Genomic DNA, 6,816 nt, shown 5'->3' on the forward strand with positions numbered 1-6,816 from the left:
ATTTTATTTTTAAATCAGAAACAAAATACTCAGAAATTTCACTTGCAAATGCATAAAACCAGTGCTATAGGTTATTCATTGTTTGGAAGTATTCAAAATGTCCTTCAATAGGGAACTAGGTAAATGAATTATAGTACAAACGTAAAAGGAAATACGCTACTATGGAAAGAAAGAATGAGGAGATGTTAAATACTGACGTGAAATAGTTCCACAATGTATTATTACATATACTTTTTTTTTTTGCGGTACGCGGGCCTTTTACTGTTGTGGCCTCTCCCGTTGCGGAGCACAGGCTCCGGACGCGCAGGCTCAGCGGCCATGGCTCACGGGCCCAGCCGCTCCGCGGCATGTGGGATCTTCCCGGACCGGGGCACGAACCCTTGTCCCCCGCATCGGCAGGCGGACTCTCAACCACTGCGCCACCAGGGAAGCCCTACATATACTTTTTAAGTGAAGAAAGAACACTGTGTATACTGAGAGTATTGGAAGAACCATTCCTGGAAGGAAAACCGCCTGACTGGGAGGACAGGGGTGGGACAGATTTTCACTCTACACATTTTTAATCCTGTTTAGTTTATTTATTTATTTTTTTAATTTTAGGCTGCGTCAGGCCTTTAGTTGCATCAGGTGGGATCTTTGTTGCGGCATGCAGGATCTTTCGTTACGGCGCGGGCTTCTCTCTAGTTGTGACGCGTGGGTTTTCTCTCTGTAGCTGCGGTGCGCAGGCTCCAGAGCGCATGGGCTCTGTAGTTTGCGGCATGCGGGGCTCTCTAGTTGAGGCACGTGGGCTCAGTAGTTGTGGCTCGCGGGCTTCGTTGCCCCGTGGCATGTGGGATCTTAGTTCCCCGACCAGGGATTGAGAACCCGCGTCCCCTGCATTGCAGGACGGATTCTTTACCACTGGACCACGAGCAAAGTCCCTAATCCTATTTAATTTTGAACCATGTGAACTTATTTACTCAAAGTTTAAATTAAGTTCACTTAATAAGTAGACACAAACAGCCCACCAATCTTCATACCTAAGTGTATCAAAAGCCATTGCCTTTTGTCAAGGGTCCTTGGAACTCTCACCTCCTTCCAAGCCAAGCCAGTGAGCAGAGCTCACCCGTCCCCCTCATTTCTCCTTCCCCCTCCCAGCTCCTTCTGATACTTGGATCTGACACTTGTTCTCTCCCAGACCTTCTGGCTTCCATTTCCTCCAGTAGTTGCCCTGAAGGAGTAGCCCGGCCCCTCCCTCTGCCCTCCTTCCACAGATACCTTTCAGATCCCGGCACAGCAAAATCATCACTTGATGTCTGCCTATGAAATAAAGGGGGGGAGAAAAGACATACGAGAGGGAAAACATTATTTTTCCGAATGTGAAGATTTAATATTATCAGCAGGTGGAGAAAGTATTTTAAAGAGGTCAGTACTTCTTAAATATTCCTATAAATTTAATAAAATTTCAATCAAAACCCCACTCCAATCGGACTCTCGCCCCACCACTCTAGTGAAACTTCTTCCTGACAAGGACACCAGTGACATTCCGGTGCCAGATTCCACTGAGGAATCTGCAGCTTTTGATGGAGCTGATTAAAGTCTCCTCTTTGAAGCCCCACTTGCCTCCAGGACAGTAGATCAGGCCACTCCTTCTCAGTCTCCTTGATTTCTTCCTCCTTATCTCCTGTGTCTTCACAATGGAGGCCCCAGGGCTACTTGTGGTTTATATTTTCTTCTAATCCCTTTATGACCTTATTCAATCTGAAGACTTTAAGTAGCATCTGTATATGGATGATCATAGTTTTTATCTCTTGCCTGGACCTCCCTCCTGAAGCTCAAACTCATAAATCCAACTACTTCTCCAGTATCTAAAAGTATCTCAGACATAGCAAGTCCCAAATCAGACTCTCAGATGTTCCCTTCTAAAACTCTCCTCCCATCTCAGTAAACACTACCATCAACCCCTTGCTGACCCTCGCCTTTCTCTCACACCCAGATTCATCATTATTTTGTGCCAGCTCTTACTGCCTGCCCCTCCTCCGTGCACTCAGGGGCTACCTTCTCAGGGAGCACACCGCGCCCCCCACCCCCACCCCGGTCACCACCACCATCTCATTTCAAATCCATGGATCTTCCTGCTACTTCCTTCCTTCCTTCATTGTTCTGCACAGCACTTACCCTAGAATGCCTATGTTTACTGGCAGTCTTCCACCCACTGCAATATGTGCTGAGCCCGGTCCTAACAATTGGAAGATTGAGCAGTAAGCGGTGCCCAGCACACAGCAGGCTCTCAAATAATGCATGCACGCAAGTATGGTGACCGAGGAGTTTACTACACAAACCAGACAACTTCACATTTAATTGGGGCTAGCTGAAGGCCATCTTCCACTCACTTTTCTCCTTAACCCCAAACAAGTGTGGAAACAAGGGCAAAGATCAAGTCTTCCTACCTCCGTGTCCCACATCTGGTGAAGAAGTGACAGATCAATGGGCTGTCTTGGGAGGTGACCAGAGCACATTCTGGTTACCGCTGGAGAGAAAGAACTTGGCGATTCTGTAAACGGCCTTGGAGAAGGCACAGCCTGCTGGAGCTGGTCCTGGGTTAACCCAACAGTCTGTTTGGTTAGCAGTGGCATAATTCCCTGCCTCGGGGTCAAGTAACATTTCCTAGCTGGAATTCTATGCCCAGGAATGCCTGCAGGGGCTACGAGCAGCTGGAACTTGACCTGAAGCAGAGGATCTGCTTTTTCCAGAATATTTTATACCCCTGGAGGCCCCCTTAGGTTCAGGAGAAGGTACTCACTGACCAGATTGGTGCATGAAAGCTGATGCCACAGCTTACTTACTCCTTATCTTACTCCTTATCTAGAACTTGAGGTCATTAGGTGTCCTAAGGCTTGGTAAAAGTGTCCCATCCAGTAAACACACTGTCAGCTGACCTGTGGGAGGGCTTGCAGTGTGGGAACTGCCCCGACTAGATGACAAGGACCTGGTGAGAGCTTCTGCAGAGGTGTTTGTTTCCTTCAGAAGATGTGGATCTCTTTAAGGTAGTTCCAGCCTTGGTCAAATAACAGTCGGTTTAGAGGGACTGTGCATGGGGCTGACCAGGATACTAAGGAGGGAAGAAAGCAGGGCACAACCTTTAAAAGGATGACAAAGCCATTAAAGACATGACACAAACTGGTTAAAACCAACTAGGTCCAAGACGCTGGAAGATTCGACTTCCAGTAGACCTTGAGCCTCATTATACAGTCATTGTAATACATTAGCATCTAAAAGACACACCCACAGGTGCCATGACAGTTCCAGGGAAGACGGTGAAAGGCCAAAATGTGGGCAATGGCCCAATTCCTGGAAATCCCCACCCTTTCTCCAAGATAGCTGTAATAACCCTCCCTCCTGTTAGCCTATGAATTACCCAGCCCATCAAAAGTAACCACATCCACGCCTCCTGCTTTTCGCCTTTGGAGACAGACCATGTTCTGTGTATGGACCGTGCATCCCCCAGGGCCGCCTCTCGCCTTCTGGGCAGGCCCACACCCTGTCTGTGGAGCGAGTATCCCTCTAAATAGATCTATTTTCACTTTACTAGGGTCTCCCTTTTGAATTCTTTCCCGCGCAAAGCCAGGGACCCTCACTTGGCGCCCGTCGCAGAGACCTGGTACAGGAACATTCTCTTGAGCCCCATTTTCTCCTGCAACACTACCACGTGGCACTTCCCTTGATAGGACTACGTCCAAAGGACCAGGTCTGTCCCATCACACCTCTAGGAGGAGGAGTTGAATTTGCTCCACCCGGCGGGGCTGGACGCTCGGCGCTGCTCCTCCCTTCCCAGCCGCCGGCAGAGCGAGCCCAGCCAGGTTCCCCAGACCTCGGCGGGTCCGGGCGGGCGTCGGGTGTCTCTGTGGCAGATGCCGGGCACAGACATCGCGGGAGACCTCGCTCACTGTTTGTTTGTTCGTTTTTTCTTTTTTTTAACATCTTTATTGGAGTATAATTGCTTTACAATGGTGTGTTAGTTTCTGCTTTATAACAAAGTGAATCAGTTATACATATACATATGTACCCATATCCCCTCCCTCTTGCATCTCCCTCCCACCCTCCCTATCCCACCCCTCTAGGTGGTCACAAAGCACCCAGCTGATCTCCCTGTGCTATGCGGCTGCTTCCCACTAGCTATCTAGTTTATGTTTGGTAGTGTTTGAAAAACAAACTTGAGGAACTCCGCAAATCTCAGAAAAGAAGGGATAACAAAAGCAGCCAATATTGCCCTCCCTCGTCCTGCTGAAATCATGGAAAACCCAATTCTCCCACTAGGCCTGCTTCCAATCCCTCATTTAAAAGTTAAATATTTTTTTTAAAAGCACACAAAAGTTTGGATAAGGTGGGGGGAGAGGGCAATATAGTAAAAACACGCAGTTACAATGAAATCTTTACCCGCAAAATCACAATACAGGGTCAGACCATCATCTCCGGTCAAATCAAAGAGCGCCGCACGGGCAGCACATCCCAAAGCGGCCCAGACGCAGGGCCGGGAGAAGCCGGAACAACTCCAAGGGCGACCCGCCCCGCCGCGCGCTGCCGAGCTCCGCGCGGCCTCCCCTCCCCGAGCCAGACCGCCGCTGGGTGGCCGCGCGGGTCTGCAGTCGGACGGCCCTCGGCGCCGCCACCGCGAAGGGGGAAGCGGGCCGCAGGGCACCCGGGAAGGGAGGCGAGGGGAGCCGCTGCGCGGCGCGGGCGCCGGTGCACCTGCACGGCCGGCTGAGCGCACGGCGGGCGCTAGCTCGGAGGGTCATTGCCCGTTTCCCCCTGCACCTGCCGCAACCAATAGCAGTTCTTCGGAAGGCAAGGAACACCACTGGTCCTCCAAGTTCATAATTAGAAATCTCAGGGGAAAAAAAATCATTGTTGCTAACGTGTGCCGTGGGGAGGCTGAAGGGGTCTTTTTTTTTTTTTTAACTTTTAATGACGAATTCTATGTTTAGATTGTTTATATGACCGTGAAGACTAGCTGAAGGATAAATCTAATGGGCTGCGCTCCACCGACTGGGCTCAGAGCTGAGCCCATTAACTGTGTTTGTTTACTGCTCTGTCTGCATATGAGGAAGGCTTAGAAAATCTCCAGGGAAATGAAAGAACGTTATATATACAACCCATAGCTCACATGCACACAGTGTATTTTTTGTCATTTGCTATCTGCTAGGTGCCTTACCTACATTAATTCAAGTCATAATAATCCTATGTGGCAAGCATTAATGACAATTTACAGAGACAAAAACTAAGGATTTTGGTTGGAAAGACTGAATAAATAAAACATGCTCAAAGTCACATTTAGTTAATGGCAACTTTTAGATCGCTGTTCATTTGGTTACTTCACACCCACCCCCCCGGCCAGTATATATATTTGTGTGTGTGTAAGTGCGTGTATAATATATATTATACAAAACACACATGTATAATATATATGTATGAATACTTATGTATCAAATGTAAAATAAATAATTTAATATAAATGATTCATAAAATATATCATTTAAATATTTAACTAGGGGTTTAAGTCCTTCTTGTATAAATTAAGTAATGCCAGGGTATAACGGAGTAAGAAACAACCTGCACATCCAGGTAGCCGAACAAAGGTGAGTGTCTCTTCCACTCTTCCTGTGCATCGTGTAGACGCGACCAGCTGAAGGGTCTGCTCCCTGCCGGCAACCTTTCTCCAGGCCCAGCCTGAGAAGCAAGCCACTCTCTGGACCATTACCGACCAAGGTAGAGGAAAGGGTGTCATGGGGAAATGTACCCCACTTTTGAGAGTCTGCCCAGAAGGAACATGAATCCCTCCATTAACATGTTATACAAGTCGAAGGCTGATTTCCAGGGGACCAGAAAGTACCATCCTCCCATGGAGGTGAGGGCAGGCAGACCCTGCGGGACTGGGCTACAATGAACTGGTCTCCAGTGAGACTACTGAAGAGGAGAGGCAGCAGTGCCCTTGCCAAATGATCTCAGCGTGTGACAAAACTAAATGCCACCCTCAGAACAACTCACCAGTCTCCAGTGACACAATAGTAACTTCCCTGAATGCAGGCATTGAGGATTCTAGTTACGTCTGACATTTATTTTTATAGTGGAAGAGTAAAACATCCTATTATTTTGGTGGCATTGAAAAATCAGTGAAATTGGTGAAAACTAAAGAATAGAAAGGTTCCTATTCGTACATGCACGCAAACACACACACACACACACACACACACACACACACACACACCCCTAGCTAGTCTAACTAATCTTTTACAGGCTGACTGTAAGTTCTATGAGGGCAGGAACTGGTAGCTGACCTCTGTCTCCCAGCCACTTTGTACTCAGTAAGTGAGTACTTAGTAAATGCCACTTATTCCAATTCTGAAGATTAATAAAATTGCTAACAACCCTGAAAAGTTCTATGTGGTTTATTTTATTAACAAGGTGTTTTTTATTATTCCTTTCTCTCTCCCTGAAACAATTCTTTTGGACAAGGTGCTTACCTGTCACCTATAAAATGGCAGGGCCGTATCTCCAAGGTCCCTCTTAGCTCTAAGCTTCAACCTCAGGCTTTCCTGTGGCTCAGTTCTACGAAATTAACACGTGCAAGAATTTCTGATTTTCCATTCAATTGCAGAAACAGAAAAGCAATTTACCTTGGATTGCTCTAGCCCTGTTAATCATTTTTAACCTACAATATTCTCCCCCTTGCAGACCCTCTAGATCTACCATCACCTAAAATGCCACTTTGAATCTAACTTCTGGGGACTTTCTCAAAAGTGACCTGCTCCCTTTCACAGTACTTCTCTTACTTAAAGA

General features: G+C 47.4%; 1 long non-coding RNA gene across 1 annotated transcript; it reads right to left on the reverse strand.

Moving 5' to 3' along the window:
* Nucleotides 1-279: 279 nt before the first annotated feature.
* On the reverse strand, nt 280-2,032 carry LOC137228542 (uncharacterized). Its single transcript, XR_010945299.1, has 3 exons — nt 1,599-2,032; nt 1,258-1,295; nt 280-873 (listed from the first exon to the last, which is right to left on the reverse strand). It is a non-coding gene; the product is annotated as an uncharacterized lncRNA (long non-coding RNA).
* Between the last annotated feature and the right edge of the window lie 4,784 nt (nt 2,033-6,816).

This window comes from Pseudorca crassidens, chromosome 8, assembly GCF_039906515.1.
Source record: "Pseudorca crassidens isolate mPseCra1 chromosome 8, mPseCra1.hap1, whole genome shotgun sequence".
Classification (NCBI taxonomy): domain Eukaryota; kingdom Metazoa; phylum Chordata; class Mammalia; order Artiodactyla; family Delphinidae; genus Pseudorca; species Pseudorca crassidens.